The sequence below is a fragment of the Ciconia boyciana genome, chromosome 4 (genome assembly GCF_034638445.1).
Source record: "Ciconia boyciana chromosome 4, ASM3463844v1, whole genome shotgun sequence".
Lineage (NCBI taxonomy): Eukaryota > Metazoa > Chordata > Aves > Ciconiiformes > Ciconiidae > Ciconia > Ciconia boyciana.
Genome location: NC_132937.1, coordinates 92,833,673 through 92,845,835, shown reverse-complemented (window position 1 = coordinate 92,845,835; position 12,163 = coordinate 92,833,673). Strand labels below are relative to the sequence as shown.

The 12,163-nt window shown below is 42.3% G+C and overlaps 1 protein-coding gene across 6 annotated transcripts in view; it reads left to right on the top strand.

Annotated features, from left to right (window-relative positions):
• Window positions 1-12,163, top strand: part of PALM2AKAP2 (PALM2 and AKAP2 fusion) — a 277,857-nt gene that overhangs the window by 237,221 nt on the left and 28,473 nt on the right. The window contains exon 1 of one of the 6 annotated variants that reach the window (XM_072860630.1): window positions 4,029-4,135. The exons of 4 other annotated variants lie outside the window; for them this stretch is intronic. The gene's annotated coding sequence lies outside the window, so the exon portion shown is untranslated. Of the gene's footprint in view, window positions 1-4,028; window positions 4,136-8,102; window positions 8,198-12,163 lie in introns of those variants that run through there. One more of the 6 variants, XM_072860632.1, reaches the window with a different exon arrangement.

Below are 12,163 nucleotides of genomic sequence, written 5' to 3'. Positions count from 1 at the left end.
CCACGCAGAGAAGTCAGAAATGTTTTACGTGGAAAGAAGGCTGAAGAATGGAGCAGTTCACTGAAAAGCCAAAAACCACCGAACCAGCCAGTGACAGGGCTGGCATTAAAAGCCTTACCATATCTCCTGTATCTTTGTTGTTTTACTCTGGATCCCTTGCACATGACATCCTCCAATGTTCACCGCCCATAATTACTTCTCTGCTGGCTTGTTAGGGTAGATTTGTGGAGGAGGTATTAGAAATGATAGGGAGATCCTTAAAATGTTTAGTAAACTTCAGCAGTTGCATGCTCAAGCACCAGTTTTGCTTCCAGCAGCCAGCCTTGTGGGGCACTTTTTGTGTTGCAGTCCCAGACAGGGAGATCTGTGGAGATAACATAGTTCGAAGATAATGAGCTGAAACGGTGGCTCTGGTCCCGTAAGACCTTCCTTCGTGTGCAGGCAACTTTGCTGTCATACAGAGGAGAGAGAGAACACTTTCTCTAATGAGATATGTGCTGTGAAAAGACTGTTGGTACAGAAGGAGGTAAGGGAATACTTCTGGTATTTATTTTTTCTTCTGCTATTGCACATCTTGAATTTAGTGGCCATATAACAGTGCTAGTCCAACAGGCTCAGAAAGTCAGGCAGGGTTCCTGAACAGTAAAGGGATGCACAAGAGGATTTGTTTGGTTTACCTTAAGCTTGCATGCACTTTCCATAAAGAGGAGCACCTCTTTTTTTGTTGTTTTGTTTTTTTTTCCCTCCAAGCGCATGTTTCAAGAATAGAATTAGCCCTTTGCAACCGGTTGACCCTGTGGCTCAAGTGGTGCAGTTATCTACAGCCTGGGAAGATCTTTGGGCTGATAGGGAAGCATCTGTGTCCTGAGGTAGCTGAAAGGGCTTGAGTTTATGTGACTGCTATAGTTTTGTTACTGCTTAATCCGGAGGTATAACACTGCAAATCTCTGTTTCTGCCACATTTTTAAAGTCATCATGGTCCCTGCTGCATTTAAACGTAACCACAAGTTGCAACCAGCAGGTAAAATCTGAGACAACTTCTCTGAGAAATGCTCATAGCATAGGCTGTGCCTCACATCCAGTGCCTCATCACATATCTTGAAGGTTCACAAAGGAGGGCTGCTTTGAATTAAAGAAGTTTTGCAAAGTCACAAGGCCCCTGCAGAAAACACGGTGCCACCTACAGCTTTTTCTTTGACTGGTTGAGCTCTTGCTTACTCATCTCATCTGCCTCTACAGGTGGCCTCCTGGCATGGGCAGAAGCAGTCTTGTGGCCAGTTAGAGTCTTTCTCATTGATAAGTTTAATTCAGCACTAAAACTGCATATGACCTGCCATTCTGCAAGACAAATTTGGCTGCAGACCTCAGGATCCTCAGATCTGCAGCCAAAAATAGGAGTTGCCTGCCTCATACTAGCTTTTCCTGTACACAGATTTAGCCACAAAATCCAGCATCCTTGGCTTTAATGTGCATTTGTGCTGCAAATTTGGAAGATTAGAGGCCTGAAACAGGTAAATCACTTTGAAATGCTCCTTTTTTCTCAGCTAGTGAGGCCAGCATCACTCTGTATTTTATCATCTTGCCCTTGATGTCTCCAGGAGACAATACTTGCTGATTGTTCAGAGGATCTGTGATACTCATACAGAATCTGCACCACATTTCAGTCTTCATACACTTAACTGCCTTTCACTATAGCGTGATATAGAGGAGCCAGGTCCCAGGGACTTACTGCTTACAGTCGTGCAGGAGAGGTGGTTTAAAATGCAGACATATCAAGAACCTTTGCACTTCAAGAAGGTGAGAGGAATCACATTTTAAAGTATTCTTGGACCACTTTGAGACTCCTGGCATTTTTATTTGTTTCTTGATCATTCAGCCATTTCAAGTTTCTCTTCAAGCTTTTCATTTCAACCAAGAGTACTAGAAGTTATTTTTTTTAATAAACTTGAGGTTCTCATGGAAGGGACTAAGGCTTTAACAAAAAAAAAAAAAAACCAACCGAAAAGCAAAACCCAACTTATTTAAAGTTGATGGAAATGGTGGGTCTGAATTCCTGAGGGGGAAAAGGGTTGTTTGTTTATTTGAGGCCAGCTCTAGCAGAAGAGGGTTGAACAGGGTGTATCTGCTGCCTTTGCCACTAAGCTACACTGCTATACTGTACCCAAGATTTTCATCACCAATAGCCCAGTTCATTCTTGCAACATAACAATATGTTAAGGAAATGTTGTTACTCCTCTTTTCCAAAACTAATTGGTATGAGAAACAGATGATTTTAAAAAAAGCTATTTTCTAGTGCAACTCTTTTAGGTTTCAATGAAAATTGAGCATTTGCATGTCAAGTGGGCAACTTGTGTGAGTCTGTAGGAAACGAGTGTCTTGAGCAGCATCTCCTGCACACCTGGGTAGTGCTCCAGTTACAGCTCTGTCCTCCAGTGACCTCCAGGGCATGTGGGGCTTCAGATGGTTGGTGGCAGGGAGGGTACATAAGATAAATCTCCTGTGATCTTCTGCTCCTTCAGTGACGACAGCTGAAGCAGGTTACTTGAACTTCATATTTAATCAATAAGGAGCTATAGAAATTGCATTTTATATCCATACAGTTTAATACAGAATTTAATTTCTCTGTGAGGTGTTTATCCCTCATCATAGGGCAGAATTTTTGGATGATCCAAATGAAAAAAAAAAGGTAATATGGGAAAAGTTATAACTGTGTATTATAATAACTGCCCCTTGTTTCAGACAGTATGAGAGGTGGTATATGAAAGCACACAGTATTTCCTGTCACTACAGGCTCACCAAAGCCACTCTTAGTTTTATTTTAGGACAGGGATGTTGAGTGCCTTTTCTTTTTTTCCTGAGAGAGCCCTGTTTCCCTTCTGTTTTCATAGATTCATTCAACAGGTGACAAGGAGCTTCTTGCCTATCTGTTTTAAAACTGTAGAGGCTTGATTTGCCTCATTTAACGTGGTTCAGGCAGGTGGTCGAGCATCGGATGAAGTGAGCTACCACTTCCTTCAAGGCTTCTCGCGTCAAAAATACCACTGCTGTTCTTTTTCATCATTGCTGGTAGAGGGTGGCTGTGCCTTCCCTTTGCTGATGCCCTAGAAGTAGTGAGAAAGCAAATTAATACCTTACATAATTCTTCAGGTGAGTAAAATACGCCATTCCAACACTTAAGCTATGTCATCTATAGCAACATGTGTAAGGTGACACTAAATTCAAGCCATTTTAACCCAAAGTCCAGAGGGTCTTTGCAGGGGATGCCTGGTCAGCATGGCTCATGTTTTTAGCTTTAACTATCAAGCCTCCAGGAAACCTAATCCAGGGGTACTCAAATGTCACTAGCCACAGGCAGCAGTAATGAGCAAGTACTATGCTGTAGAAAACATTGTGCTTTTTTTTCCCAGTCACCCTCCCTTCTAATTTTTTTTTTTTTATGTTCCCTGTCTTCATTTGTTTTCCATGTGGCTAACACATTTCCTACAGGCTGGAGACCACTGCCCTGACCCAAGTCTTCCGAAGCAGAAGGTTACCAAAGGTGCCCTAAGCACTTCAGTTAACGGCTAAGCCTCTCGTGTGGAATTAATATAGTCAATCCTTTTTTTGTTTCCTAGTAGGTAAAAAAATACTGCAAATTACTGCTTGGAGCTTGTCTTTCACAGCAGCCCTTCGTGTAATGCCTCCTTTCTAGTACAAAGCCAGCCACATGCTGTGTTGTTGGGTTGTGCCTCTCCCCCTCCTCCACCCCCCCCCCAAAAAACCCCCCACAACAGTAAACCCCTGCTTATGCTAGCTGAAAACAGGTCTGTGGGTCTGTTGCTAATGTGATGCTTTCGAAGGGATCTCTAAGGAGGTGGCTCCCTTACAGGTTAAGTGAAGTCATGCTCTTTTTGAGTACTGTGAACTGGCATTTTCCTTTTAAAACAGCCTCTTTGTGTGAATGGGCTGAGGGTGTGGGCTGCCTCTTTTTTTTTTTTTTTTAAACCAGCCCTTCCTCAGCCTATGACATCACAGTCCTGTAACGAGCTGGGGAAGGAATTTGACTTAACAAGCCAAAAAAAGTGAAGGCTCTTGTGGAAAACGACATTTCTTGGGTTTGCTTCAGAGTTTACAGGAACAGAGAGAGAGAGAAAGGGTAAGCTAAGATTTCTGACCTGTGACTTGTATCTTCATTGAGCCTTTATCATTCGATGGCGGGAAGATTATTTAAAATACCATTTTTCCCTGTGATGGCTGTGGAATTCGTCACTCTGTGGCTGGTCTGTTCATTGTAAACAGCAGGCAGAGCTTTCTGAAATTTACAACTTTCTACTTGCGTGTAATACAGTAGAATATTGGTTCTAGGAAGAAAAGATACTTTTTTATAGCCTGTACATGCGATACCTAGGAAAACCACCCACATGTTCAGTGTCTATATTGTTTAGGCAGCACCAGCAAAGTCTTTTAGCTGAACTCTTTAATTGTTCTGGGGGGTATGTTTCCCGCTAGTCGAGTGTGTTATCCTTCTTGACACTGTAAAGCAAACTTCAGTTGATAAAGAGGCTTTAAGGGTGCCTGTTCAGCTTCATCTTTTAGCTGTTTAGCACTGGAGGAAATTAAGCATAGTGCTGTGAGCAGTCACATTTAGCAGAAACAACATTCCTGGTTTCTATGGCATTTGATGCACACTGTGACACTTAGTTGATACCTCTGTGCATGCACCAGGATAGCACATTCTTTAGCTCCTGAGAAATAAAGGAGGATATTTTAGGGTAAAGTATCTGAAAGCCAAGATGACATGATCTTTCCTTCTAGCCTGTGCTTTGGCTTTTACGTACACAGACTCCATAGCTGAAGTCTCATGCAGTCACTTCAAATACTGAAAACTGAGTTACTGCTTGTGTAATGGGCTAATAAACAATACTCCTTTGAGCAGATCTGGTTAAGCCATTTTTGCCTGTTCCCCCTCTCCTCTAAAGCGAGTTGACCCGGAATGTGTCAAACTTCTGTTTGTACAGAAATGTGAGGTGCTGCTTGCAGGTTAATGGGGAGCCTCTTTACGACTGTTTGAAATACCTCCAAGCAAGCCTTTCCTATCAGATAGCAAATTGTCTGAGAAATACAGATGACAGCAACCCTTAATGTAACAGCTTACTTGGTGCTAATAATCTTTCCAACATTAAATCAATTAACCAATATTTATTTCATTGTTCTGTAATTAGGAAAAAAAGAACTCACAACTGAGGGACTGGAGCAATCGGACTTTTCAAGCAGAGCAGTTTAAGCTGGAATAGCCCATTCAGTTAACACCATTTTCCCCCACCATTATCTTAATTCTCCACTTGCTGAAAGAGCAAGTGATGAATGCCTTAATCAAATAATATCCTAATGTAGTCCAGATGTGCTGTAGGTCATTTAATCAGTGGCTTTTCAGCAGGAAAAGAAGGAATAATAAGTCTTTGGTTGGAAGAGGGGAGGGGAGCAGGGGCAGAGGGACGGGAAGTAGTAGGTGCTGAAAGGGAATGTCTTATTCCCTGGGATTTCTCAACTGCCTTTTTCCCAAATAAGGAATCAGAAAAAAATCCTATCCAAGTCTCACTTTCAATGAAATATTCTCCTGCAGAAGATAGTGAGATGACTGTAGTGCTTAGTTTGTGTTATGAGCAAAGCCTAGATGAAGTTGCCAACTGCTCACAACGCCTCACTCACATGGTAGGTCATATTTATAGCCTGGGGACAGCAATGGCATGTGGAGAATTTAGCAACATCCTCCTTTTTAGAGACTGTACACATTTGGCCTCTTACTAGCAAAACTGTTCTGTAAACCCTATAGTCTGCCTTCTTTTTCTGTTAAATATTACTTATTTGTTGGCCGTTTGTTGAAATGGTGTGTCAAAGTCCCCTGATCATCTTGGCTACATTGGACTCATCATTTAATGATAGCAGTTTTCATTTTGTGGGTATGTGTCTTTGTATGGTTATTCTTCTACATGCACCATCCAGAAAGTTAAATTATGTGCATACCCTTAGAGGAAAAGCCCTGCAAATTGCAGTCCACTAGAGTTACAAGCCTTTGTCTCTTGTGTGAAACCTCCAGCTTGTAGCCCAAATGCTGTTTTCACTGTGGCATGTTTCTGGAAAATGGGACTGGAGTGAAAGCATTTTTGTGTGGTGGTTTCCTGATGGGCTCCGAGTGTGGTGACACATTGGAGAGCATGACTCAGGGGAGGTGGTGTTGGAGGTGGCTCTTGTTGGAAGTGGCTTCTCTCCCCACTTGTGTGTGTAACACAGCTATTGGCAGAGACTTCAGTTATATCCTTTGATAACCATCGTATTTTCCCCCTCTCCACTTGTGTAATTCAAGTGATTTTTGAGCTAGGACTAGGCTAGATTTCCTCTTTCTTAATGTCCTCTCAGTTTTCCTTTGATCATATTCCAATGATCTGCTTTTGCCCGAGTCTGGAGGTAACAGCCTAAAATACATTTTGGGTAAAGCTAAATACAAGTTGGGACCTTTTTAAGCCACTAGGTGCACTGTCTTTATAGAGAGTTTTAGTGTTCTCTAGCTTTAAAATAACCCCATTTCCGTGAAAAACTAGGAAGAAGGCAATCCATGGAGTGCTCAAGCCAGCTGGCTGGTTCAGCTCTGGTGCTCTAACCCTCCCAAGGCTCACTGCCTGCAGTGAAATATACATTGTCCTGCTCTTTGTGCTCCAGGCGGAGCAGGCTACCATCAGGTGAGACATGCTGCACCATGCACAGTTACTGAGGGATTTTGTTCAAGGAGATTTTGCTGTGATGGGTCTTAATCTAATGGATGAGAGCAGCTGTAACAAGTTCTTCTGATAGAGGCAAAGCATCAATAATAATTCTTGACCTTCTTCAACTCTCAAAGAGAAATAGATGTTTAGTCTTTTTTTCACATTTCTGAGCATCATTTGTTCCTTTAGCCCTCTCTGCAGCATCACTCCTAACTGTCAAACTCCAGTAGATTTGAACAACCATTCCCTTTAGAAGTGCAGGAAGTATTAATTAGGCTTTAGGGAATAGTTAAAAGCACTATGATCTCTGGCAGTTGGCATTTGTGCAGCAGAGAAGTGAAAGAAAGTGAAAAATAATCTATCTTAGGCTTTGTTTGCAAAGGTTTGTAGGTGTTTGCTTCAGTTAAAGCATTCAGTTCCTACTATATTGCCCTTGAAAGTAAGTGGTGAAAGAGCTCCAGCATAGAGAGATCATGTATCTTTGTTCAGAAAATGCAGTTTAGGCCATTTATGAAAGATTTACAGAACTGTATCAGCCAGTGAAAGAATCTGTATCATCAGAAGACTTTAATTTAATACTAAAACATTTCAGAAAGGCTACTTGTGCGCTTATGGCAGGTTTATCTCTGTTCCTCCAATGTATTAAAACAGTTTTCCTAGCAGCCTTAAGATCTGCTCGAAGAACGAGTGAACTGTGTGGCCTTTTGTCTCCATTTACTGCCTTCCTCCTGCCCCTGCCTAACCCAAATTCCTTCCTCAGGAGGTCCCTTTCTCATGCACCAAAATGATTAATATGCCAGTATTTTTCTCTAGATCTTGCATTTACAGAGGAGAGTTGTAGCTCCATTCTTTAGATGAAACAGGAACCTCCTGCCCCCCATGAAAAGACTAAGGAATTTTGGAAATCCCCTTGTCTCATTGTTTTTTCGTGCAAGTGACCATAAAGGTCACCCTTTCCTTGTGCAGACATTATCTAGATGGGTTAGAGAGTATTAAAAGCAAGGCTTAGTTTAGCGTCCTTTCCCCTCCCCGCTGGGATTAGATCATGCTTTACCAGAGCAATTGTTTCATCCCCAACGTGTGTTGGGCAGATTTCAACTGCAGCATTTTGTGAAACTGATTTTTCATGCATACATTCAGAAGCCGTGTTCTGCTCAACTCAGTATCTATACTGGGCACTCTGTTAAGGGGAACATTTTTCTGTCCTTATTCAACTGGGATTTCTCTGCTTTCGCTTAACATCAAACCAGAGGCTGAACGTGAGAGAGTGCTACTGACAACAGAGCCGTGAGCTCAGAGCTCCGATCCACCAGCACCGACTGAGGGGAGCCTATCCAAGTGGACTCTGCAAATGCAGCGGTTCACGGTACAGGACCTCATCTGTGACCTTCGGCTCTGAAGAAGAAATTCTCCTTCTGTTCCTTAAGGATTGTATCATACCTTGTATTCCCTGCCAGGTAGTGGACAATTTTCTAATTGTGTAATGCTCCTTATGTGTTAGTTGGATGCGATGCTCTTCATTTCCTCCAGCAAACCATTGCGCTTCTTTAGGTAGCATTGAAGACTGCTTCAGGAGATCATATTTACCATTTTAAGTGACTTAGCACCACACACTCTGTAAATCAAATATCCCAGCTGTTGGAAGCATTCATTCTTGTTTCAGCAAAGACAGATTTTAGAGACGAGCCACGGAAAAGTAAGCCTTAGGAAAAATGTGTAACAAAGTCAAAAAGGACTAACCATCTGTGGTGTTGTGATTGATTAATAAGCTAATACGTTTGTATTGACCTTGAGTCTAGTGCTGCCTCTCCGCAGCATTGGTTTATTTCCCATGCCCTCACACAGAGTGTACTGTCCTGGTCATTCTGTCCTGGGGAACTGCGTGAAGCAATAAAAGAAATAGTACTTAACTGTGCATTTTTCTTTTGAGATATAAATCAATTTGGAAGTGAAAGGAGCATCAGGAGTGGGATTTGAACTGATGAGAATTATGAGAGAGTTGAGAAACACATTTTTTCTGGATGAAATGCCTTCTTATGCATACATTTACTGCTCTAATTCAGTTGCACTTTCAGGCTGACCAACATTACAAGAAGCCAACATTGCAGAGAACAAGAGAATGGTCTTTTGAATGCAGGTTCTTGTACCTGAAATCATATTCTCACCAATTTACATCATCTCTTGGGTACTAGGAGCTTCCGGTTCCCCCCATGTGTGTGAAATGCTATTCTGGAGCTCTTCAGGGCATCCTCTTATCTGGATGCTGATAGAAAATGAGGGAGGTGGAGTGTGGCAGTACCAAACAGTGCTGCAGTTTCTGAAGGAAAGTTTAATCACAGCTTCCTGTAATTTCAGATTTGCATCTTGATTACTGTAGAACTGAACAGAGCTTTCACAGCAAAGCTAACCAGCCCCACACACCATGGTGTCCGAGTCTACACCACTTGGATATATCCTGCTTTCCCTAGTGCCACCTATGTAACCATCATACTCTAATAACCTCTGTGATATTTTTTCTTTATCAGAGGTGATGCTTCTTTTCATTCAGAATTTAGCAGCCTTTTGTCCCTAAATATTCATTTCCATATAAATCACTTTGTCCATGCAGGTGCTTCATGCAATTACAGTTCTTTGCAGGAATGAAAATATTTAATAAAAAGTAGTTAGCCTTTGATTAGCCTTAGTTGTTGATTTTTTTACAACAGCTACACAAGCATTTAATTTAAAGAAGGAAGATATCTGGTTTTATTGCCTCTGTAGCAGTAGTTGAAATCCAGTCATTAGAGTTGCAAATTCTTCACAGAAAAACCAGATCTGTATTTTTAGGGAGTAAGAGAAAATAACTCTTTCCATAAAGAATCAGGTGGCTTCTTACCTGTAGAAAACTGCTTCCGATTTCCATACTTTGGATTTAGTGGGAAGTAGTAAGGGTTATTCCAAAGGTGGATCCTGGCTTGCCCAGGAAAAGCTTCAGCTGTTTGTCTTTGAGGGCACAGAAAATACTGGAGCTATGGAGACATGTTTGGAAAAATACGGTATCATTCATTACGTGCTCATCATTAAAATATCCTACCATACAGTATATGCTCATCATTAAAGTATTCATCATTTTTGAGCCATTTTTCTCCATCCTTAATTTATTACAGCAGCAAAAGAAGATTGGACTTTGATTTGATAAAAGAGCTTTATAGTGTATCACATGGGGAAGCTGAAGCCTGTGGCTCAGCTGGAATGAAAAAGAATTTTGCAAAGCCTTTCACATGCTTTCTGGGCAAATGCAATCACAACTCCTTCTCTAAAACAGACAAAAAAAGGACTTATGGAAAACCACTCAGAAAACGTCACACAGCAAGCTCTCCAAGTAGCCACTTGTTTGGGCACTGTATCCCCACATCCCTTATTACTATCTGTATTCCAAAAGAGCCCCCCGCTGCCTCTTAGGGGGAGGTAGTGTGAAGTTTTATTGATTTTTAGACAGTACTCTTGTGATTTCTGAAGTGTTTAGAAGGAGATAAACCAGCTTTTCGTAAAGAAAATTTGCCTATTGTGCTGTCTGGCTACCTCAGTCAAGTCACTGAAGAGCACAGAGAGCTGCTTACAAAGAATGTCACTTGTGACACTCAATGCTAATACATTTTAGTCATCGGAAATGGTTTCTGTCTGTGTATTGAAGACACTCTGTACTGCACTCTGAGAGGAGCAGGCCAGGTTTTGCTTTTTGTGTGCAAGTAGGATTATGAATGGAACTATTCAAGGGAGTGCCAGCATGTGCCTGACATGTCTTAAATTCAACAAAATTTGGCAACAGGATTTGAGGATTTTTTTCCCTGAAACTTGAATTTTATCCTATTTCTTTAAGTGAAAAATCATAATCTTTTTGGACAACACTTTCCATAGTATTTTTAAAACCCTTAGGAGTTGGTATAAAAATATCGTACAGAAAATGGGACCTTTTCATGCAGGAGCAAGAAGACAACACTTCGGGTTTGAGCTTTCTTTTCCTTTTTTTTAAATGAAAAGACATGGTTCCTGTAGGCAGTGTAAGTAGAAATCCCCTTCCTTTCCTTGAGCCACCCATCATCAGCCACATCCCTTTTCTTCTCCAGTTCCAGGATCTTTTTGAAGAGTTTTTCTCTGTTGCTGCTTTCTCTTAGCTCACCAGAACAGGAAATTTCCAAAACAGAAAGTGTCTGGCACATTTCTTCAGACTGCGTGCTGCAAAGGCTCCTACCTGGAGCAGTCTTGTCCCTCCAGTGACGAGGGGGATCACCACATTTTTGGAGGTGGCCAGGGTGGCAGCTGCTGTGGGAGGGAGGGAGCACACCAGCCAGCGTGAGACGGGAGCTGTCACAGTGGTTTGGGCTGTCATTCCCGTCTGGGATGGGGTGGGATGGTGGCACCTTTCTGAGAACCTGTTGTGTGGTAGTGAACATGGGCTGTGAGGGGTGGGTGCTAGCACCTTGTACAACTCTGCTTTTGCTTTTCTTACTTGTTAAGAACCGCAGCACTTCTGTGTTGTACCATTCTTCTACAGAGAACGACTTCTCTAAAGAAATACTTGCTGTTGCTAGCAAGAGTGGAGCGATGCCTGTGTTGGCTAGCGGTTTTCTCGGTGGACAGGGTGGCCGTCTGGAAGCACAGAGATGCAGATGACTTCTGTATCTTTGCAGTGCTTGGGACTGGCTCCATATGTGATGCAGATGGTGACTGCATTCTTCAAAAGGATGAGCTGAATGAAAGCAGCCGCTTTCTTGAAGGTTTGCCAGATTCAACCCCCTAGCAAATCTTTCATTTGGTTCCTTCTCCTTTGCAAAAAGACATTGGAGAAGCAGGCCAAGACAGTAGGTGAAGAGGGAGAAGATTGACATCAGCAGGGAGGTGTGGATTAGCGAGCCAACCATACGCAAATGTGATTTTAAGTTACACTGTTGTACTAAAACTGCTGGAGGCATGGCGAGCCCAAGAGTTAGATCCAAGAGCAGAGGGGAGAGGGTTGAACAAAGCACTGGCTCACCAGGCAGTGGCAGGAGAAGCAGGTGCAGTGCAGGACATCTCCAAAGGAAAATGAAATTTGAAGAAATGAGAAGTTGACAATGCTAATGATGCCAGGAGACCAACAGCATCAAAAGCTGTCCTGAGACTTGGCTGGAGTGGTTGGTAGAAGCCCACAATGAGGAGACTGTGTTTTAGATTTTTTAAACTATGAAATGTTTTTAGTTGTTTAATCTTTTCCTCTCCCCCACCCCCCCGCCCTGTGCTGTTGCTTCAGAAGAATGTCGATGTGGCTCAGAAGAATTGCCTCCCACTTGTTGTCATATGCATTTTGTGTTGCATCAAACAAAGGAAGGCACTGCCAGTACATTCGCTGGGTCTTGCTAGTAGCACACCCACATTTTTTTCCTCCTAAAAGAGCTGATTGCCCA